At 47.5% G+C, this 24,675-nt stretch overlaps 1 protein-coding gene across 6 annotated transcripts in view; it reads left to right on the plus strand.

Moving 5' to 3' along the window:
- Window positions 1-24,675, plus strand: part of PKHD1 (PKHD1 ciliary IPT domain containing fibrocystin/polyductin) — a 625,550-nt gene that overhangs the window by 130,770 nt on the left and 470,105 nt on the right. The window lies entirely within an intron of this gene.

The raw sequence follows: 24,675 nt of genomic DNA on the forward strand, positions 1-24,675 counted from the left end.
CTCTCAAATTACTATTTCTCTTGCTATTGTCTCTAGTACTGGGTTTTTTGGGCAACAACTGTAATTCCCACCCCCTAATTACACTCATTACTGTCCAGCACCAGTATAGTATCCCTATCATCAGTGGAGAGAGCTAAAGGACCTGTGATGATGTCATCACTGGTCCTGTACATCTAATAAAGGAACTGCATAAAGAATGTTATAGTTCCCAGGTTAGATAGGAGCATCTTCCAGGACGTGTGATGATATCATCATCATCATCATCATCATCATCATCACAGGTCCTGTACATCTAGTAAGGGTACTTTCACACTAGCGTTTTTGTTTTCCGGTATTAAGTTCCAGCCTAGGGACTCAATACCGGAATAAAACTGATCAGTTTTATCTTAATGCTTTCTGAATGGAGAGAATTCCGTTCAGGATGCATCAGTTCAGTTCCTCTTACGTTGTTTGGCCGGAGAAAATACCGCAGCATGCTGCAGTTTTCTCTCCGGCCCAAAATCCTGAACACTTGCCGGAATGCCGGATCTGGCATTAATTTTTATTGAAATATATTAGTGCCGGATCCGGCCCCAAGTTCTCCGGCAAAACAAATCCGGTTTTGCGGTCTGCGCATGCGCAGACCTTTAAATCTGTGAAAAAAATAAACACTGGATCCGTTTTTCCGGATGACAACCGGAAAGACGGATCCGGTATTGCAATGCATTTGTGAGACGTCACACAAATGCATCCATTGGCGTCCGGATTGGGATGCCTGCCGGAATCCTCTGCTGCAAGTGTGAAAGTACCCTAAAAGAACTGCACAGAGCATCATCACAGGTCCTTCAACTCCAACAGCATGGAGAAGAGCTGCAGGATGAGATCTCCACTGAGACTAGAATGGAGTGGTAAGAAGAGGTCCTCCTCATTTATCTTCATTTGCATCCCATTCCCTATTTTTACTGATATCTCACTCATATATATATATATAGTACTGCAGATAGTTACAGCCACTATTTCCTCAAGTACTTTGCACAATAACCAGAATACATAACTGACCACATATATCTGTACACACTGCTCTCTCTCTATATATATATATATATATATATATATATACTGCATCTATTACACAGTATAATAGATGCGGGGGACACAGGTATGTAATATACCCAGCAGTGTACTGAGCTAGCGGGAGGTACCAGCAACTACTCTGAGCTCCAAAGAAGGGCTGGGCCAGGAGAGTTACCTCTGGCCATGCCTAGCTCATGCTGGAACATGCTGAGTGTGTCATATTACATAGAAGTGAATAACAACATGAAATGCAGCATATTACCGTAACAGTACATTCACAAGCAATTGTAGATACTGTACCCTATCTGGGGTACTGCACTTCCTCTAAGCCTTCCTGTGTTCTGCTCCTCACCTCGTTTGGTTCCAGAGCAGCATCCCAACATGCTGTCGAAGATAGGTCCTGCCCATAAGACCTTACACTCTACAGGTGAGAGGTCCTGCCCATAAGACCTTACACTCTACAGGTGAGAGGTCCTGCCCATAAGACCTTACACTCTACAGGTGAGAGGTCCTGCCCATAAGACCTTACACTCTACAGGTGAGAGGTCCTGCCCATAAGACCTTACACTCTACAGGAGAGAGGACCCTTCCCATAAGAGCTTACACTCTACAGGTGAGAGGTCCTGCCCATAAGACCTTACACTCTACAGGTGAGAGGTCCTGCCCATAAGACCTTACACTCTACAGGTGAGAAGTCCTGCCCATAAGACCTTACACTCTACAGGTGAGAGGTCCCTGCCCATAAGACCTTACACTCTACAGGTGAGAGGTCCCTGCCCATAAAAGCTTACACTCTACAGAAGAGAGGTCCCTGTCCATAAGAGCTTACACTCTACAGAAGAAAGGTAGTTCGTACCGTGGGCCTAGTCCAGTTCGTAGGCAACCAAATACGTTCTCCATCAGCTCCCTGCCCCGTCCCTGCTCAGTCGGGCCACAGCAGCGTCATGTCTCTAAGGCATCTGGCACCCAAAGGTGACATCAAACCTGGCAGCCTAATTAAAGGGGTTTTTCGAGAGTTTTATACTGATGGCCTCTCTGAATAGATCATCAGTATCTGATTGGTGCGGTCCGACACCCGGGATCCCCACCGACCAGCTGTTTGATAAGGCACCAACGCTCATAGTAGCGCCATGACCTTCTTTCAGCCTACCAAGCACAACGACGTACATTGTACAGCAGCTGTGCTTGGTATCACAGTGAATTGAAGTGAAGTAAATGGGGCTGAGCTGCGCCTAGGCCATGTGACCAATGAACGTGACATCACATGCCCTAGACAAGCCTTTGAGAAGGCCATGGCACTACTGCGAGTGTCGGTACATTCTCAAACAGCTGATCAGCAGGGGTTCCATGTGTCAGACCCCCATTGATTGGATTAGTTAAAAGATCTCTGAAAACTCCTTTAAGGGGGGAAATCATCCTGTTATATCTCTGTGGTTCATTAGAGTTTATACACTGTCCTGACTTTAATTCCTTGAGCTAGTAATCTTGGTTCTGACTCCTGATTGACCCTGATCCTGACCTCGGCTACATTCCTGGAGATCAATCTATTTACCTGGGACCTGTTGTACTACCCCTGAACCTTGGTTCCATTACTAACTATGTTCCTGCCTCCTCCTCTAGCCTGTTGCATACTAATCCCTATCCTTGGCCTTGTTGCTGACTATGCTACTAATGCTTCAGCAATATACCGCCCTGATTTGGGGACCATGACCTTGCAGTAAAGTCCATACATCCTTGGGGGGGGGTTACGGATGAAGATCCAGAGATCACTTAGACTCCGCACACCAGTCTAGCCAGTGGCAAATGGATTTCAGAGAAGCCACATCTCCAGCTTGTATGTAACTAACAAATTCCAGTAAAGTCAAGTTTCAGAAATGATATAACGAATAGCCAGAAACCACACAAAGGAAACAATGTTTCAAAATGTTACACGAAGGTCCCGATTCTTCATGTATATAAACCATTGTTATTATTATAGGGGAAAATATTTTCCTAGGAAAACATCTCCATACAATATTTATTAATCTGAACCTGGAAGCGTCATCGGCAGCTGGGCTCACGACAAAAGAATTATCAGTCAAGGAAATCTCCTGTCATCTCTGCAGCATGTGATGTTATGAAAAAGACCCCGGCTGCCAGAGCACACCGCGCTGCGCGCCGCAGCAGTTATGCAAAATATCTCTAATCCCATTGTTTTACAGATGTCTGTATCCCGACCACAAGAGGTCGGATTGTTCCCACTCCATCTGGACAGAAACGTCTCTGCAGGAGCTGAGGAAACTGTCAGGCGAGGGAAGAGGAACATGAGTAAATAGCAGATACACCATTACCTTCCTAAAAAGCTCTAAGTTAGCGAGCATGGAAGTCAGACATTTCTGTTGTATTAAAAAAAATCTGAATCGATGAGGCAAAATAATTTTGGCAAATTTTAATCATGCTTGTAGTTAATTGCTACAAGTCCAGGGATATACTTACAGGGGTAAGAGATGAACAAAATATTGGCTACAAAATAATAATCTTTATTGATATAGCACCATATATATAGTTACAGTTAGGGAAAAAACACATGCTCATAAAGAGAGACCCTTGCTGACCATAAGAGTTTACACTCTACAGGGGAGACAACCCTGCCCACAAGAGCTTGTACTCTACAGGAGAGAGATATTGTCCATAAGAGCTTACACTCTACAGAGGATAGGTCCCTGTCCATAAGAGCTTATACTGTACAGGTGAGAGTCCCTGCCCATAAGACCTTACACTCTACAGAAATGAGGTCCCTGTCCTCAAGAGCTTACACTCTACAGAGGAAAGGTCCCTGTTAATGTTGAGCGAACCCGAACTTTGCGAGTTCGGGTACCCGGACCCGAACTTTGCCGGAAAACTTTGGGTTTGAGTTCGGTGTTCGGGCATTTAATAAAGCTTTTGAAAGGCTGCAATCAACAATCTTTTATGCTGTGGGCACTTACAGTAGAAGCCATCACAGCCATGCCTAGTAATGGCATGTCTGGGATTGGCCAGTGCATCATGTGACCCAGCCTCTATACAAGCTGGATCACGTGTAGCACCGCCCATCAGCTCTGAGTAGTGCAGGGACAGGAAGCAGGCAGGTGAAGTGAGGAAGAGTGTTAGGAATTTGTCTATTTGTTTTGTGGGTCACCTATAATGATTTTTTTTGGGGTGCAATACACCAGCTTTGCACCCCTGACACAGAAATCTAATAATAAATCTTGCTGTTAATTCCGTGGATGACCTATAGCGAATTTTTGTGGGTGCAATGCACCATCTTTCTATCCCTCACAGAAATATAATAATTAATCTGACTGTTAATTCTGTGGATGACCTATAGTGATTTTTTTTGTGGGTGCAATGCACCATTTTTGTGCCCCTGACACAAAAATATAATAGTTAATCCGTCTGTTAGTTCGATGGGTGACAAGTACCCATTTTTTGTGTGAGATACACCTGCACTTTATACGCGACAGGGAAGTTAATATAGTTAATATGACTTTTAGTTCGACTGGTGACATATGCCCATTTTTGGTGTGAGGTACACCTGCACTGCATATGTGACAGGGAAATTAATATAGTTAATCCGTCTGTTACTTCGGTGGGTGACATATACACATTTTTGGTGTGAGATATACGTGCACTTTATACGCGACAGGGAAGTTAATATAGTTAATATGACTGTTAGTTCGGTCGGTGACATACCGTATTTTTCGCCCTATAAGAAGCCCCGGCCAATAAGACGCACCTAGGTTTTTGGGGAGGAAAATAAGAAAAAATATATTTTTAACCAAAAGGTGTGCTTTTGGTGGGTTTGGAACTAATGGTGGTCTGTGGATGGCACTATTACTGGGGATCTGTGGATGGCACTGTTATGGAGGGATCTGTGAAGGCCATCCACAGACCCCCCCAGCCCATAACAGTGCCATCCACAGACCCCCCCAGCCCATAACAGTGCCATCCACAGACCCCCACCCCTTAACTGTGCCATCCACAGATATTCCCAATAAAACTGTCATCCACAGATCCCCCCCCCCCCCCCCGCCGCTCCAGTGCGGCAGTATACAAATATAAAATGTCTCATTCAATTAAAAGTGATTAAACATGCCCCCTCACTCCTAATATTACCGTACATCCTAAAAGCTTCTGTACAATGCAGGCCGGACGGTCGGCGCGTCACTCACTGACGTCACTTGCCTGCGCCGCTTGCTTCATTCATAAAGTAGGCCGCGCAGGCACGTGACATCAGTGAGTGACGCGCCGCCCGCCTGGCCTGCCTGCATTCTACAGAAGCTGTTAGGATGTACGGCAATATTAGGAGTGGGGGGGGGGGGGGGCATGTGTAATCACTGTTTTTATTGAATGAGACATTTTATATCTGTATAGTGCAGCACTGGAGCGGCGGGGCCGGACTACAGTGACTGCTCCGCCCCGCCGCAATTGCCGGCCCCCAGCTCCTCCTCCCAGTCCCTCCCCGCTCGCATATACATCGCAGCTTGCGATGTAAAACTGTCAGCATTCGCCCCATAAGACACAGGGGCATTTTCCCCCATTTTGGGGGGGGGGGGAAGTGCGTCTTATGGGGCGAAAAATTCCCATTTTTGGTGTGAGATACACATGCACTGCATATGTGACAGGGAGATTAATATAGTTAATCCGTCTGTTAGTTCGGTGGGTGACATATACCTATTTTTGGTGTTAGATACACGTGCACTTTATATGTGACAGGGAGATTAACCACTTCCCATCTGGGCCGTTTGCCCTCTTCCTGACCAGGCGTAATTTTGCAAACCTGACATATATCACTTTATGTGGTAATAACTGTGGAACGCCTTTACTTATCCAAGTCATTCAGAAATTGCTTTCTCGTGACACATTGTACTTCGTGATAGTCATAAATTTGAGTCAATATATTTCACCTTCATTTATAAAAAATTCTAAATTTACCAAAAAATAAAAAAAATTCACAATTTTCTAAATTTAAATTTCTCTGCTTTTAAAACAGAAAGTGATACCTCATAAAATATTTATTACTTAACATTCCCCATATGTCTACTTTATGTTGGCAACATTTTGGAAATGTTATTTTATTCTAAGTTAGAAGGCTTAGAAGTTTAGAAGCAATTCTTCAGATTTTTAAGAAAATTGCCAAAACCCACTTTTTAAGGGCCAGTTCAGGTCTGAAGTCACTTTGTGGGGCCTACATAGTGGATACCCCCATAAATGACCCCATTGTAGAAACTACACCCCTCAAGTTACTTAAAACCGATTTTGCTAACTTTTTTAACCCTTTAGGCGTTCCACAAGAATTAAAGGAAAATGGAGATCAAATTTTTACATTTCACTTTTTTGGCAGATTTTCCATTTTAATCAAATTTTTTCTTTAACACATCGATGGTTAACAGCCAAACAAAACTCAATATTTATTACCCAGATTCTGCGGTTTACAGAAACACCCCACATGTGGTCATAAACTGCTGTATGGGCACACGGCAGGGTGCAGAAGAAAAGGGACTCCACATGGTTTTTAGATGCCATGTCCCATTTGAAGCCCCCTGATGCACCCTTACAGTAGAAACTCACAAGAAGTGACCCCATTTTGGAAACTAGGGGATAAGGTGCCAGTTTAATTGGTACTATTTTTGGGAACATATGATTTTTTGATCATTCATCATAACACTTTATGGGGCAAGGTGACAAAAAAATTGGTTGTTTTAGCACAGTTTTTATTTATTTATTTTTACAGCGTTCACCTGAGGGGTTCGGTCAAGTGACATTTTTATAGAGCAGATTGTTATGGACGTGGCGATACCTAATATGTATACTTTTTCTTATTTATTTAAGTTTTACACAATAATAGCATTTTTGAAACAAAAAAATATGTTTTAATGTGTCCATGTTCTGAGAGCTATAGTTTTTTTTATTTTTTGAGAGATTTTCTTATGTAGGGACTCATTTTGTGCGGGATGAGGTGACGGTTTTACTGGTACAATTTTGTGGGACATATGCCTTTTTGATCACTTGATGTTGCACTTTTTGTGATGTAAGGTGACAAAAATGGCTTTTTTTGACACAGTTTTTTTTTTTTTTTACGGTGTTCATCCGAGGGGTTAGGTCACGTGATATTTTTATAGAGCTGGTTGTTACGGACGCGGTAATACCTAATATGTATTCTTTTTTTATTTATTTCACTTTAACACAATATCACGCTCCTGTAGTAAGCACTAGCAGCTAGCAGGCAGGCCGGGCGGCCCGTAACTCACTGAGGTCACGTGCCTGCTCCGCTTGCTTCATTCATAAAGTAGGCGGAGCAGGCACGTGACCTCCGTAAGTTACGGCCTCCCGGCCTGCCTGCTAGCTGCTAGTGCTTACTACAGGAGCGTGACATGTGTACCGGTAAGTACGGTACGCAGGGGGAGCGCATCATTATTCAGTTTAGATATGATGATTAACACTACGTATAATACAGTACATACTGAGCGGCGGGGCCAGAGCACAGTGCTGTCACCGCCAGTTCTGTGAGAAGGTCTGGCAGACGTTTTTCTCTACCTCTTGCATGACGTTCTTTGTTTTGGTTTCACTTTGTCATCTCCTTTCCTTCTCCCAGGTGTCACCTATTTAGACTAATTGTCTCCCTTTATATTCCCTCCCCTACTGCCTCACTTTGCGGTTTATACTACTTCCTGGATGAGGTGTTCACTGCTGGAGGCTGCTGCTGCTGTTTTCTCAGATAAGTCTTTTTCCTTTATTAGTCTTTCCTTGCTGGCTTGATTCTAGGTGACCCTGACTCCGTCAGTATTAAGTGCAGGGAGCCGGTGGTCGTGTCCCCTCACTATTATAGGGTTTTCAGGTGTCACACAGTATTAAATACGTGGGCATGCAATCGTCTACCATAGAGACCCTTGCATGGGCATAGCAGTCAGGGAGATCTCTAGAGGTTTTATAGGGCTCACCCATATGCTCCTTAGTTTGGGATCAAGCCAGTCTGATGTTTATTTATAAGTTCCAACTTTCTGCAACATCATCCGTGACATTGCCTGCGAGACCTGCGCTCGTGCCAAGGTCCCTCATTCACGGCCATTGGGTTCTCTCCTCCCGTTACCCATTCCTTCCCATCCTTGGACGCATCTGTCCATGGACTTCATTACGGACCTGCCTCGTTCCTCGGGGAAGACTGTGATTTTGGTGGTAGTGGACCGTTTTAGCAAAATGGCGCATTTCATTCCCTTTCCTGGGTTACCCAATGCTAAGACGTTGGCGCAAGCATTTGTTGATCACATTGTTAAATTGCATGGCATTCCTTCAGACATCATTTCTGATAGGGGCACGCAATTTGTTTCCAGATTCTGGAAGGCCTTCTGTTCTCGCTTGGGGATTCGGTTGTCGTTCTCTTATGCTTTTCACCTGCAGTCAAATGGTCAGACCGAACGCGTCAATCAGAATCTGGAGACATATCTGCGCTGTTTTGTGGTGGAGAATCAGGAGGATTGGTATTCTTTTTTGTCCCTTGCTGAGTTTGCTTTAAATAACCGTCGCGAGGAGTCCTCTGATAAGTCACCATTTTTTGGTGCATATGGCTTTCATCCGCAGTTTGGGACATTCTCTGGAGAGGGGTCTTCTGGTTTAACTGATGAGGAGAGATTTTCCTCGTTTTTGTCATTCATTTGGCAAAAGATTCAGGGCAATCTGAAGAGGATGAGTGAGAGATATAAGCGTGTGGCGGATAAGAGACGTGTGCCTGTTCCGGACCTGAATGTGGGTGATCTGGTGTGGTTGTCTACAAAGAATATCAAACTGAAGGTTCCCTCCTGGAAGTTGGGTCCTAAGTTTATTGGGCCTTACAAGATCTTGTCCGTCATCAATCCCGTTGCCTTCCGTCTTGATCTTCCTCAGACTTGGAAGATTCATAATGTTTTTCACAGGTCCCTATTAAAACCTTATGTCCAACCCACTGTACCCTCCTCTTTGCCTCCACCTCCTCCGATTGTTGCTGATGATAATCTTGAATTTCAGGTCTCTAGGATTGTGGATTCTCGCATTATCCACGGTTCTCTCCAGTACCTCGTTCATTGGGAGGGTTATGGTCCTGAGGAGAGGATGTGGGTCCCAGTGGCGGACATTAAGGCCACTCGTCTCATCAGGGCTTTCCGTAGGTCTCATCCTGAGAAGGTGGGCTCTGAGTGTCCGGAGTCCACCCGTAGAGGGAGGGGTACTGTCTCCACCAGTTCTGTGAGAAGGTCTGGCAGACGTTCTTCTCTACCTCTTGCATGACGTTCTTTGTTTTGGTTTCACTTTGTCATCTCCTTTCCTTCTCCCAGGTGTCACCTATTTAGACTAATTGTCTCCCTTTATATTCCCTCCCATACTGCCTCACTTTGCGGTTTATACTACTTCCTGGATGAGGTGTTCACTGCTGGAGGCTGCTGCTGCTGTTTTCTCAGATAAGTCTTTTTCCTTTATTGTGTTTCCTTGCTGGCTTGATTCTAGGTGACCCTGACTCCGTCCGTATTAAGTGCAGGGAGCCGGTGGTCGTGTCCCCTCACTATTATAGGGTTTTCAGGTGTCACACAGTATTAGGTATGTGGGCATGCAATCGTCTACCATAGAGACCCTTGCATGAGCATAGCAGTCAAGGAGAGCTCAAGGGGTTTTATAGGGCTCACCCATACGCTCCTTAGTTTGGGATCAAGCCAGTCGGATGTTTATTTATAAGTTCCAGCTTTCTGCAACATCATCCGTGACAAGTGCCTGCACTGCCCCGCCGCTCTCCCCGCCTACTACAGCCCCTCCTCCCTCCTCACTAATACATCGCAGTCTGCGACGCTGCAGCATCACAGACTGCGATGTAAATTGCCAGCATTCGCCCCATTAGACGCAGGGGCACTTTTCCCCCACTTTTGGGGGGGGGGGAAGTGCGTCTTATGGGGCGAAAAATACGGTAGTAGCCCCAGTTACAGGAGAAATGCACCCCCAGAGAGGCTATACAGCGCAATACATCGCTGTACAGCCTCAGAACAGGGCTGATCGAGGTCTCTAAAACAGTGTTTCCCAACCAGTGTGCCTCCAGCTGTTGCAAAACTACAACTCCCAGCATGCCTGCACAGCCAAAGGCTGTCCGGGCATGCTGGGAGTTGTAGTTTTGCAACAGCTGGAGGCACACTGGTTGGGAAACCCTGCTCTAAAAGACCTCACAGCTCCTGCACTCTCCGGACCCGGCGATCACATGATTAGCGTGCAGCTGCAGTTTTTGAATGGACGTTCAGGAACGTCCATTCAGAAATATAGAACCACCCCCCGGATGTTTTTAGTCTATGGGCGGACGGGAGGTGGTTAATATAGTTAATCCGCCTGTTAGTTCGGTGGGTGACATTCCCATTTTTGGTGTGAGGTACGCCTGCACTGCATACGTGACAGGAAAATTAATATAGTTAATCTGTCTGTTAGTTCAGTGGGTGACATATACTCACTTTTGGTGTGAGGTACACCTGCACTGCATATGTGACAGGGAAATTAATATAAACTATATTAATTTACATGACGGAAATTAATATAATTAATCCGTCTGTTAGTTTGGTGGGTGACATATTCCCATTTTTATACCCATTTTAATCCGACTGTTTATACATGACGGAAATTAATATAGTTTATCTGACTGTTAGTTTGGCCGGTGACATATTCCCATTTTTGGTGTGAGGTACACCTGCACTGCATACGTGACAGGGAAATTAATATAATTAATCCGTCTGTTAGTTTGGTGGGTGACATATTCCCATTTTTATACCCATTTTTGGTGTGAGATACACATACACTTTATACGTGACAGGGAAATTAATATAGTTAATTCGTCTTTTAGTTCGGTGGGTGACAAATACCCATTTTTGGTGTGAGATACACGTGCACTGCATATGTGACAGGGAAATTAATATAGTTAGGGTACTTTCACACTTGCGTCAAAGTTTTCCGGTATTGAGTTCTGTCCTAGGGGCTCAATACCGGAAAAAAACTGATCAGTTTCATCCCCATGCATTCTGAATGGAGAGCAATCCGTTCAGGATGCATCAGGATGTCTTCAGTTCAGTCCTTTTACGGTATTTGGATGGAGAAAAAACCGCAGCATGCTGCATTTTTCTCTCCGGCCAAAAATCCTGAACACTTGCCGGAATGCCGGATCCGGCATTTTTTTCCATTGGAATGTATTAGTGCTGGATCCGGCATTAAAATGGCTGCATTGGCGGATCCGGTCTGCGCATGCGCAGACCTTTATAAATGTAAAAAATAAAAATACTGGATCCGTTTTTCCGGATGACACCGGACAGACGGATCCGGTATAGCAATGCATTTGTGAGACTGATCCGCATCCGGATCCGTCTACAAATGGTTTCCGTTTGCATACAGATTGCTGGATCCACCAACTCAAGTGTGAAAGTACCCATAATCTGACTGTTAGTTTGGCCGGTGACATATTCCCATTTTTGGTGTGAGGTACATCTGCACTTCACATGTGACAGGGAAATTAATATGGTTAATCTGACTGTTAGTTCGGTGGGTGTCCCCGAAGAATGAGTAGAGCATCAAATAAGGGACGGTCGTGTTGCTGCTGATGGAGCTCTTGTTGCAGGGAGAGGACGTGGTCAGTCTGTTCCAGCTACACGCCCAAATGAAACACCTTCCTTAGGTGCACGTAGGCGACAGGACGTTCAGCGTCATTTTGCAGGCCCGAATACCGGTGTATGAATGGTGAGGCCAGAACAAGAAGAGGCTTGGATTGGATGGCTGACAGTGCCTCCAGTTCCTTCACATTGTCTCACACCCTGTCCCCTGCTAAAAGCGCAGAGTTGGCACCTGCAGCCCATGGGCATTTATCTTTCACCTCACCTCCTTGAAAATCAGCCAAGCAGTCTGAGCCCCAAGTCATGCAGCAGTCTCTTATGCTTTTTGATTACTCTGCTAGCAGGGTTTCCGTGGGCCATCCACCAAGCCCTGCCCCAGAAGTGGAGGAGATTGAGTGCACTGATGCCCAACCACTTATGTTTCAGGATGTGGACATGGGAGGACCACCCAGGCACGTCTCTGATGATGATGACGAAACACAGGTGCCAACTGCTGCGGCTTTCTGCAGTGTGCAAACCGGCAAGGAGGGCAGGGGTGAGGAGTGGGTAGAAGATGATGTGGAGGATAATGAGGTCCTAGACCCCACATGAAATCAAGGTCATGCGAGTGATGTGTGCAGTTCAGAGGAAGAGGTGGTGGTCACACAGCAAAAGAGGGAGCAGGGTGCAAAATCAGAGTGGCCGTCCCCTAGCCAGTATGCCTGCTACTGCCCACCGCACCCAGGTAATGGGCACACCAAAGCCAGCTCCAAGGAGTTCCCTGGCATGGCAGTTCTTCAGACAATGTGCTGACGACAAGACGCGAGTGGTTTGCACGCTGTGCAATCAGAGCCTGAAGCGAGGCATAAACGTTCTAAACCTGAGCACAACCTGCATGACCAGGCATCTAAGTGCAAAGCACGAGCTGCAGTGGAGTGCACACCAGAAAAACCACAAAAGATCTCAGGCTCCTATTGCTCCTTCTTCTGCTGCAGTCTCGGCCTCTTCCTCTCCCTCTGGAGTGACAGTGGCACCTGCCACCCCGCAAACAGAGGATGTGGCAGCAACACCACCACCTCAACCACCGTCACCCAGCACGTCCAGACTGTCCCATGGAAGCGTTCAGCTGTCCTTCCCCTAAACACTGGAGAGAAAGAGGAAGTGCCCCCCTACCCACCCGCAATCCCTGGCCCTGAATACCAGCATTGTAAAATTCCTGGCCTTTGAGATGCTGTCATTCCGTCTGGTGGAGACGGAGACTTTTAAAAACCTTATGGCGGTGGCTGTCCCACAGTACTTGGTTCCCAGCCGCCACTACTTTTCCAGGCGAGCCATCCCTGCCCTGCACAACCAAGATATTGTTGTGAAACCTGATGAAGGGGAAGTGTTAATCCCCGAAACGCGTTGTTTTTTATTTTATGTGCTACCTTTAATTAAAAAAGAAGAATTTCATTTAACAAGACCATCTTCACCGGTGATTTTGCACCATAGCAGAACCTCTTCTGCTGCACAACCAAGTGGTGGACAAAATCAGGTGTGCACTGCGCAACGCCATCTGTGGCAAGGCCCACATAACTACCGATACGTGGACCAATAAGCACGGGCAGGAACGTTATATCTCCCTAACTGCACACTGCTGCGCCTGAAGCGGATAGCAGTTTGGCGCATGTCGTACCGCCGAGGATTGCAGGACATTTCTCGTTGCCTCCGGTTGCCTCCTCCTCCTACTCCGCTTTCTCCTCTACCGCCTTCTCATCCGGTCAGCGCAACACCTTCACCACCAACTTCAGCACAGCCAGGGGGAAACAATTGCAGGCTGTTTTGAAATGTATCTGTTTGGGGGAAACACCCACACAGCGCAGGAGCTGTGGACGGGCATGGAACAACAGACCGATGAGTGGTTGGTGCCGGTGAGCCTCAAGCCCAGCCTGGTGGTGTGCGATAAAGGGCGAAATCTCGAAGCAGCTCTGGGACTAGCTGGTTTGACGCACATCCCTTGCCTGAATTTGGTGGTGCAGAGGTTCCTGAAAAATTACCCCGACATGTCAGAGCTGCTGCAGAAAGTGCGGGCCATCTGTGCGCGCTTTCGGCGTTCTCACCCTGCTGCTGCTCGCCTGTCAGCGCTGCAGCGTAACTTCGGCCTTCCCGCTCACTGCCTCATATGCGACATACCCGCAAGGTGGAACTCCACCTTCCACATCTGGAGAGACTGTGCGAGCAGCAGCAGGCGATAGTGGAGTTTCAGCTGCAGCACGCACGGGTGAGTCGCTCTGCGGAACAGCATCACTTCACCCCCAACGTGTGGGCCTCCATGTGGGACGTGTGTGCTGTTTTGCGCTGTTTCGAGTACTCCACCAACATGACGCCATTCTAAGCGTTACTATCCCACTTCTATGTCTCCTTGAAAAAACACTTTGGGCGATGATGGAAAAGGATGTTGCACAGGAGGAGGAGGAAGAGGGATCATTGCCACGGTTATCAGGCCAGTCATTCACAAGTGGCTCGGAGGGTGGGTTCCTGCACCAACAGAGGCCAGGTGCACAACTGTCCAGCCAGGGCACAGTTCTGCAGGATGAGGAGGAGGAGGATGATGATGATGAGAAGGAACTGTGTTCACAGCAGGGTGGCACCCAAAGCAGCTTATGGGCATCACTGGAGCGTATAACGGCCGCACCCAGCCATTGTTATACTCCAGCGCACTTTCTCTTTTCTATTTTCCAATGTTTTGGGGTCTTCCCAAATTTATAAAAAATAAATAAAGGAAAAATAGATAAAAAAAAAAAAACTGTGTTGGCTACTTCCTCCTCCTCCTCCTCCTCCTCCTCCACATCCACCGCCTCCTCAACCTCCTACTCCACTTTGACCTTCGCCTCCTAGTTCAAGATTAATATTATTATTTTTTTCTATTCTATGTTATTTTAAGTCATTTCCCTATCCACATCTGTTTTCAGGGCAACTGTCCTGCTCTTACCCCCATTTTGCTTCCTTTTGCAGCCCTCTAGCCCTTACTATGACTATGTTACAGGCATTTTAGTGCACCAAATATCGGGTCCCTAATGACTTCAATGGGGTTCGAGTTTGGGTCAAGTTCGGGTCCCGAACATCCATGTGTCTGCTTATCCCTAGTCCCTGTCCATAAGAGCTTGCACTCTACAGGGGAGACAGCACTGCCCATAAGAGCAGGCATGGGATTCAGCCAGTTCCCTCCTTTTGTTAAAATTACAACTGAATACCGTTACGGCGCAGGCGCGAGATCCTGATAGCAGACAGGAGCAGCCAGAGGACGATCCCGTCCGTTGGCCCTGTCAATCAACATGCGGAGGGGGCGTCTTTAGGATAGGAGGATGCGGCTGCTACCAGCAAGTAGCCGCCCTACTCGCTGGTAGCAAGGTAATTTGCATATTTTAAAAGTACGTTTTTAACATAATCTGCTGAACCAAAATGATTAATTACAGTATGTATGCAAAAATCGCAGTGTGGGGATTAAAACTAACCAAAAAAAAATAAAAAATGTTTAGTGGGGTGACAGAAGCCCTTTAAGACATAGTCAAAAATTACAGTATTAGGCCTCATGCACACAACAGTATTTTTTCACGGTCCGCAAAACGGGGTTCCGTTTTTCCTTGATCCGTGACCGTTTTTTCGTCCGTGGGTCTTCATTGATTTTTGGAGGATCCACGGACATGAAAAAAAAAGTCGTTTTGGTGTCCGCCTGGCCCTGCGGAGCCAAACGGATCCGTCCTGAATTACAATGAAAGTCAATGGGGACGGATCCGTTTGACGTTGACACAATATGGTGCAATTTCAAACGGATCCGTCCCCCATTGACTTTCAATGTAAAGTCAGGAGTTAATATACCATAGGATCGGAGTTTTCTCCAATCCGAGGGTATATTTTAACTTGAAGCGTCCCCATCACCATGGGAACGCCTCTATGTTAGAATATACCATCGGATTTGAGTTAGATCGTGAAACTCAGATCCGACAGTATATTCTAACACAGAGGCGTTCCCATGGTGATGGGGACGCTTCAAGTTAGAATATACTGAGAACTGTGTACATGACTGCTGCCTGGCAGCACCCAATCTCTTACAGGGGGCTGTGATCCGCACAATTAACCCCTCAGGTGCTGCACCTGAAGGGGTTAATTGTGCATATCATAGCCCCCTATAAGAGATCAGGGGCTGCCAGGCAGCAGGGGGCAGACCCCCCTCCCTCCCAAGTTTTAATTTCATTGGTGGCCAGTGCGGCCCCCCCGCCCCCCCTCCCTCTATTGTATTATTTTCATTGGTGGCACAGTGTGCGCCCCCCCCTCCCTCTATTGTATTATTTTCATTGGTGGCACAGTGTGCGCCCCCCCTCCCTCTATTGTATTATTTTCATTGGTGGCACAGTGTGTGGCCCCCCAGGCCCCCCTCCCTCTATTGTGTTATCATTGGTGGCCAGTGTGCGCCCCCCCCGGCCCCCCCTCTATTGTATTAATATCATTGGTGGCCAGTGTGCGGCCTCCCCCCTCCCCCGCCCCCCCTCCCGATCATTGGTGGCAGCGGAGAGTTAGAAGCATCATACTTACCTGCGAGCTGCGATGTCTGTGACCGGCCGGGAGCTCCTCCTACTGGTAAGTGACAGGTCTGTGTGGCGCATTGCTTAATGACCTGTCACTTACCAGTAGGAGGAGCTCCCGGCCGGTCACAGACATTGCAGCTCGCAGGTAAGTATGATGCTTCTAACTCTCCGCTGCCACCAATGATCGGGGGGGGGGGGGGGGGGGGGGGGGGGAGGCCGCACACTGGCCACCAATGATATTAATACAATAGAGGGGGGGACCGGGGGGGGGGGCGCACACTGGCCACCAATGATAATACAATAGAGGGAGGGAGGGGGGGGCCGCACACTGTGCCACCAATGAAAATAATTCAATAGAGGGAGGGGGGGCGGGGGGGGGGGGCCCGCACACTGTGCCACCAATGAAAATAATACATCAGAGGGAGGGGGGGCGCACTGGCCACCAATGAAATTAAAACTGGGAAGGGAGGGGGGTCTGCCCCCTGCTGCCTGGCAGCCCCTGATCTCTTATAGGGGGCTATGATATGCACAATTAACCCCTTCAGGTGCAGCACCTGAGGGGTTAATTGTGCGGATCACAGCCCCCTGTAAGAGATCGGGTGCTGCCAGGCAGCAGGGGGCAGTCATGTACACAGTTCGTAGTATATTCTTACTAGAAGCGTCCCCATCACTATAGGAACGCCTCTGTGTTAGAATATACTGTCGGTTCTGAGTTTTCACGAAGTGAAAACTCAGCTCTGAAAAAGCTTTCATACAGACGGATCTTCGGATCCGTCTGTATAAAAGTAACCCACGGCCACGGATCAAGGACGCGGATGCCAATCTTGTGTGCATCCATGTTCTTTCACGGACCCATTGAGACTTGAATGGGTCCGTGAACCGTTGTCCGTCAAAAAAATAGGACAGGTCATATTTTTTGACGGACAGGAAACACGGATCACGGATGCGGCTGCAAAACGGTGCATTTTCCGATTTTTCCACGGACCCATTGCACAGACCTATTGAAAGTCAATGGGTCCGCGAAAAAAAACGGAAAACGGCACAACGGCCACGGATGCACACAACGGTCGTGTGCATGAGGCCTTATGATCAAATGGGACTCCACCCTTGGATTAGGTGACCATGTTTCCAGGTTACATGATTGAAGACCTAGGATGGACCCCAGGACATCAGTACACTAAGCCTGCAGTTATCCAGTGACAGATCATAATCAGTGATGGCCAGTTCGCCCGCGAACACATGCGGGCTGCCATCTTAACTCACAAGTCCGGCGAGGCACAGGTAAGCCCATACCTGTGCATGTGTGCGAGCCGGTCTGAAACACATGCGGTCACCAGGAGCAGGCAGTTCCGAGAACAGCCCGATGAAGGCCCCCGGCGGCTGTTCTCGGAAATGCCTGCTCCTGGTGACCGCATGTGTTTCAGACCGGCTCGCGCACAGGCACAGGTAAGGGCTTACCTGTGCATTGCCGGACTTGTGAGTTAAGATGGCAGCCCGCATGTGTTCGCGGGCGAACATGGCGAACTGGCCATCACTGATCATAATGTCCTATACAGGAGTATGCTGCAGCATTATAAGTAATTACTGATTCACGGCTGAGGATGGGGAAAACCCTCAGCCGTGCGGTATCAGCAGATGGAGTCACTGCAAGGCTAGGACAAAGAATTAGGGAGCTGGTCACCTCCTACACATCCCTAATTCTGACCCTGTCTCCTATCCGTATGAGCCGACCCTGAAGGTAGGAGGGCTCATACTCTGGAACCTGATATTCCTGCTCGCCCTCAGGGTGGCCATGGCCTAGGAGCAGGGTAAGACTTCCCTGGTCTCCGGTTCCTGTGTGTTGCTCCGGAGCCTGGCAGTCGGCTCCTGGTTCCTGTGTGTTGCTCCAGGGGCTGGCAGCAGTCCTGGGTAAAAGCGCATATTATGACACTAGGGATGTGTAGGAGGTGACCAGCTCCCTAATTCTCTGTCCTGGCCTTGCAGCGACTCCATCTGCTGATACCGCACGGCTGAGGGTTTTCCCCATCCTCAGCCGTGACAGTATGACAACCAGGGTGGCCCTCACTGGCAGATGGTAAATAAGCAGGAGGATGTCTCCAGCAAGCATGGCTGAAGCACCCTCTCTGACTACTCCCTTCCACTGAGGCTTTAGAGGGCCAAGTAGCCACACCCACAGTCAGACACACCCAGTGCACACACACACTAGGAAGGAAGTTAACCCTTCCAACTTAAAGGGGAAGTGCACACAACACATATAACACCCTGTGCACACCGATAAAAAGGCACACCTATAAAGAGAGGTTGCCAGGTGCAACCGCATGCCTACTGCAGCAAGCTGCCTAGCACCGCTCAGGCTGCTCTGCTGCCACATACACAATGTTGCCAGCATACTATAGCCCTCACCTGTGATTGACAACAACACCAAGACCGCAGGCAACTGCATGCGGTTACAGGAGTCACGACCTTGACCATGGCCGTGACATTAAGGGGGTTCTAAAACTTTTTATACATTTTTCAATACTATCCCCTTCCTAACAGACCTGTGAAGTTAAGCATACTTACATGCAAGGGACCCATGTTGTAGACATGGCGAACACACGTAAGGAGAAACGGCAATACAATAATGCTGCACAAAATATCACCCCATCAGAACCAAACAACACAGTGCGGCACAATATACTGCCCCAACAAAACTTAATGTCTCTGCAGTACAATATTCGGTACTTGTATTGGCCGGGTTTGAGGTGGTCCCAACACTACGCTGGATCCCCCAGACCATTTTGAGGCCTTTTTTACTGGAGGAAATCAAGTGCAAAACAATACAGGCAGTGCACTGAACTGGCTTCTCCCATCTTATCCCTGGAAGAAGAAAGTTCTGTGAGGAAAGAGTCTCGTCCTCGTCGCGGCCTGCTATTGGCTGCTCTCCCGTCACGTGGATCAAAACATCCGGTGGCGGCCGAGCGGGGATCAGGAGCGACGCTGGTGCCGGGGAGCGGGGTAAGTATAATCTATATGAGGGTCCCAAGCATTGGGGGGGGGGGGGCATGTTTTAGACTTTGGATAACCCTTTTAATCTGTTTTGTTATACATAGACTTACTGTGCATCAGACTCATTGTCAACAGGCGGTCTAATATATAGGCGTGTTTATCTAGTTGACCTGCTGAGCCATTGATACTTAATCTGTTCTGTTATACATAGACTCACTGTGCATCAGACTCAGCGTGAACAGGTAGTCTAATGTATAGGCGCGTTTACCTAGCTCACCTGCTGCGATATTCATACTTAATTACATAGTTACATTACTGATTGTTACTGTACACTATGGCCAACAGACAGTTACCAAGGGCCCACAAAAGGAATGGCCAGTGGCAAAAAAGTTGCTGTAGCCGGAACAAGTAGCAGCAGAAGAAGGGGTGCTGATAGCAGCATCCGCAGCAACAGGCCAGAGCTGCCGCTGGCATCCAGTGGTCATATTTTGGCCAACAATCCAGCTGTACTGGAATGGTTGACTCGCTCTTCAACATCATCTCAGGTGACAACAGATACACATACCAGTAATTGGTGGGTTCCACTGACACTACAGTTAGTTGGCATGTCACAGGAGCAACCTCTGTGCCCTCACCTGTCCTGCACCTGCCTCTTTCTTTATCTGATCCTTCTGCTCGGGAAGTAATGCATGCTGCCGGCTCTGCTCTGCTTTTCAGTGAGGACGAGCTTAGTGAGGACAGTGAGCAGCTACAGGCCAGCACAAACATGATGGAGAGGTCTGCTGCGTCCTCTCTTAGGTGTGCAACTCTCCATGATGATAGTCAGGAGCGGTCAGGGATGTGGCCATGAGATTGGTGAGGGTGACATAAGTGATGAACAGACATTAGTGGTTGATGATTTAGCTTATCGCACGTGGGATCCGGGTGAAGAGGGGGCAGCATCATCATCAGGGGGTGAGGGTGGCAGCAGGCATGTGAGACAGCAACAGGGTGGCTGCCGATGAGCCAGCACGGTGGAAGCAGTGTGAGATCTGGAGCAAAATGCACCCAGGCTAGACTGTCTGCTACTAAGGAGTCTACCTGTCAGGAAACTAGCGCTGCACAGGTTCATAAGGGCAGTTACAGGCAGTCAGCATGGAGTGGTGGGGGTGAAATGCCATACTTGTCAGTGTGGAATTTTTTTTATCAAGTCACTGGAGGACGTTAGCGTGGCGGTATGCAGGATATGTGGGCAGAAGGTGAAGCGTGGTCAAGGTGTTAATGGCACCATGACCCTGCGTCAACACATGGAGCGTCACCATAAAGTGGCCTGTGAAAACAGTGGCACTAATGTAATAGCTCTCAGTGGCCCGCATTCATTCTCCAGCAGTCAGGGCTCGACAACCTCAGCAGAAGGAAGCTCCTTCCCTTCGTCTATTGCTCCTGATGCTCCTCCTATTCCTTGTTACATGTTTCGCAACAATCGATCACCAAGTTGATTGCAAAGATTCTAACAGTATACGTGCACTCATCCAACGGTGCAGAAGCTCAACGTGCACCTGGCCAAGTTGCTGGTATTACCATCCCTCCCTTTCCATATCGTGGACACTGGACATTTCAGAGAAATGATGGCTTGTGCCCACCCAAGGTGGAGAGTCCCAACCCGTCATTACTTCTCTAAAAAAAGCTGTACCAGCCCTGCAAACATATGTTGAGCAGACGGTTGGCTAGTTCTTGAGCCTGTCAGCATCTGGTACAGTTCATGCCAGCACTGACATGTGGAGCTATAACTATGGTCAAGGACAATATATGTCCTTTACAGCCCATTGGGTAAATGTGATTCCAGCACAGGCACACCAGAAACTTGGCCAAGTGATGGCAATGCTGCCTCCGTGTTGTAACCATTGGATTTCTGCCCAATGTACTTCTCTGCCTCCTCATCCTCCACTGTGGGCCCAGTTCTGAGTGGTCCTCCGGCATACCAACTATGCTAAGCACGGCGTTGTCGCATGGTCACACCAGAGAAGAACTGCTCCGCGTCATCACCCAAGAAATCGTATCCTGGCTGTCTCCTCACCAACTGGAGATAGAAACCATGGTCCCCGATAACGGGAAGAACATTCTGTCTGCGCTATGTCAGGGAGGGCTGACCCATGCGCCCTGCATGGTGCACGTCTTCAATATGGTTGTCACCCAGTTCCTGAAGTCTTCCACCCAACTGCAAGACGTCTTGAAAATGTCAAGGAAACTGTGCATGCACTTCAGCCCTTCTTACCATGCAAAACACATCCTCTTTGACCTGCCAAAGCAGAATGGTGTTCCCCTACATCGCCTCATATGCGATGTTTACATGTTGGAACTCTACACTCCACATGTTGGACTGACTGTATGAGCGGAGAAAACCTGTCACCGATTTCTTGATGATGCAGATAGACAGGACTACTTCCCGGGGTAACTTTGACGTTAGACAGTTGCAGCTGCAGTTTCCTCAGGCCCTTTGAGGAGGTCACTTTATTTGTCAGTCGCAAGGACTATGGGATGAATGATGTCAATCTACTCCTTCACATCCTGGAGGGGATGCTGATAAATCTGACTGACGAAGTGACAGAAGACATGGCGCCTACATCTCATGGCCACCTGAGCCCTGTGGAGTCTGAACGGGCACAGGAAGGATGAGGAGGCCATAAATGTCCAGGAATTGTATACAGAACTAAGTGGTTTATCTGTTCAAGTGACAGGAGAGGAGCAAGAGGAGCATGAGGAGCTAAAGGGTGATGGTGAGGACAACACAGATCACCCTGACAGACCGTAGCAGTATGCAGTGGAGATGGAAGCAGGGAGTCCATACGAGTCCCTTATGCAAATAGTCAGATGCATGCTAAGTTGCTTGCGTAATGACAGCTGCATTATCACCATTCGGCAGAGGGATGACTACTGGCTTTCCACAATGTTAGACCCTTGCTACTAGTCCAAAATGGGGTCCTTTTTTACACTTTCTGAGAGGGATGAAAAACTCAACTACTATTGAGACATCCTTTATGGTTGGTTGGTCGCTGCCTATGTGGGCCATCGCCCATCCTCAAGAAGGGCTAACCGGGGGGGACCCTTTGAGCTCACACTCCACCGCCATGACTGCTGAAGGGGAAGGTGGTGGGGGGGGGGGGCAGGAGCAGCACCATCTCCATTGGCAGCAAAGTCTTAAGTCTTTTATGAGCAGTTTTCTTCAGCCGCCTACTGAAGATTGAAGAAACCATAATGTAACAGCAGGACATGGAGCAGAACCTGAGGTCGTGGTATACTTGGATTGCACTCTGCAACCCCAGATCCAAGATCCCCTGGACTATTGGGGAGCCAAACTTGAATTGTTGCCGCAACTGGCCGAGTTTGTCCTAGGCAAGCTTTCCTGTCTGGCTAGTAGTGGGCCATCAGAGCGGGTGTTTAATGCAGCGGGGGGCATAGTTACCCCAAGGAGAACTTGCCTTTCCACACAAAGTGTTGAGAGACTAACCTTTATAAAGATGAATCAGGCCTGGATCAACAAGGATTTCCAGACACCGGTGCCTCATGCAACAGACTAGATCATTCTGGCAGTAATGATCTGACTGTAGTGTGCTGCCACACCAGAACATTGTGACAAGAGGCCCATCACTTCTGCCCATGTGCTGCTACCACGATTTTGATGCTGCCACACGCCTGCTACCTCTACTGCTATCTGCCCCTACTGTGATATGCCACCATCTTGTGCTGTTACTGCCACTGCTGTTGCCCTCTCCCTTCTCCACTCTGTTTCAGGGCCACTATTGTGACTCTTCAAGCTGTTGCCACCCCCCCCCCCCACTCTAGGTCGGGGACACTAATGTTACTCTTCATGCTGTTGCCGCCCTCCTTACTCTGTTCTGGTGCCACTATTGTGACTCTTCATGCTGTTGCCACCCTCACCACTCTGTTCTGGGGCCACTATTGTGACGCTTCATGTTTTTGCCACTCTCACCGCTCTGTTCCGGGGCCACTATTGTGACTCTTCATGCTGTTGCTACCCTCACCAGTCTGTTACAGGGACACTATTGTCCCGGTTTGGCGATGTTGACATCACTGTTTGTTCATTTTTCCGTTCTTCTGACCCTTTAGAAGAACAGAAAAATAACAAAAAAATTGACCCTGTTGTTTGAGTGTCCTTAAGATCTCTATTACACGGTCAGTATTTTGCATCAGGATTTGAAAGCCAAAAGCAGGAGTGTGTCCAAAACACAGAAGACATGCAAATATTTCCATCACATATCATCTCTGTTTTGGACCTACTTCTGTTTTTGCCTTACCAATACTGACTGTGTGATATAGAGGCCATTAATGTCTTGCATGCAGACTTCTTTTTAATCTTTATAAAACCGATTTCAGATGCAAATGGCAAAAACTCATGCTAATTGAGTACGAGGCCTCTATCACATGATCAATATTTTACATCCGGATTTGTTCATGATTTGGAAGCCAAAAGCCGGAGTGGATTCAAAACACAGAAGACATGCAAATATTTCTATCACATTTTATCTCTGTTTTGGACTCACTCCTGTTTTTGCCTTACAAATACTGGTCAAATGCTGAACAAATACTGACGGTTTCAAGGCAGATGCTCAAAATACAGGATCCCCTTTTTTGGGCTGTTCTTTTAACGGAAAAATAAACAGTGATGTGAACCCATCCTTACTGCTGAAACCCTCCCCACTGTCATGGGGCCACTACTTGAATCTTGGGCCAATACAAGATTAAGTCCACTTCGATAAATTAGACCTGATGCTAACATTGACATGTAAGGCTGAGTTCACAGTTAATTTATTTGGTCAGTTATTTCCATCACTTATTGTGAGTGAAGTGTGAACTAAGCCTAATAGTGACGCGCAGTCAATCTGCAGCTAACAGAAGGGATTCAAAAGCATGTGTTTGCACTGCCACAACATGGATTAAAACTTTTTTTCTCCACTACTTTATTGGTGCTTCCTCCATGTCCTTATTTTGTTCCACTAAAGAGTCATTGGGACACCTACTGCAGGCATTTTTTATTTATTTTTGCTTTACTAAAGGCTGCTGTATGCTTTTCTTTTGTTTAGCTAGGGGTTAGGTACTGCCTACACTATGATGCACACGTCCATATATGTGACCTGCCTGTAATTCAGACACACAGTAACTGTTCCGCTACCTAGGACTAGGTATGCATGTTGCTGCACTGTACAGTGATGTACACTATGATAGATTCTCCCTAAAGTTTAACTGCGGGCCGGGATAGACCTGATTTAATGCACTTCGTGACAAATTAATTCGTAACAAAGCGAATATCTTGGAGAAGTTCAGCGAAGCAGGCGAATAAAATTTTTAAAAACTTCGCTCATCTCTGCTTTTGAACAATAATTCAAAGGTGCTGACAAGAAATTAAAAAAATTCTGCATAGATGGTAATTAGGGCCCAAACAGGCATGTTCATGAAAGAGTTAAAAAGCTCCACAA

This window comes from Bufo bufo, chromosome 4, assembly GCF_905171765.1.
Source record: "Bufo bufo chromosome 4, aBufBuf1.1, whole genome shotgun sequence".
In the NCBI taxonomy this organism is placed as follows: domain Eukaryota; kingdom Metazoa; phylum Chordata; class Amphibia; order Anura; family Bufonidae; genus Bufo; species Bufo bufo.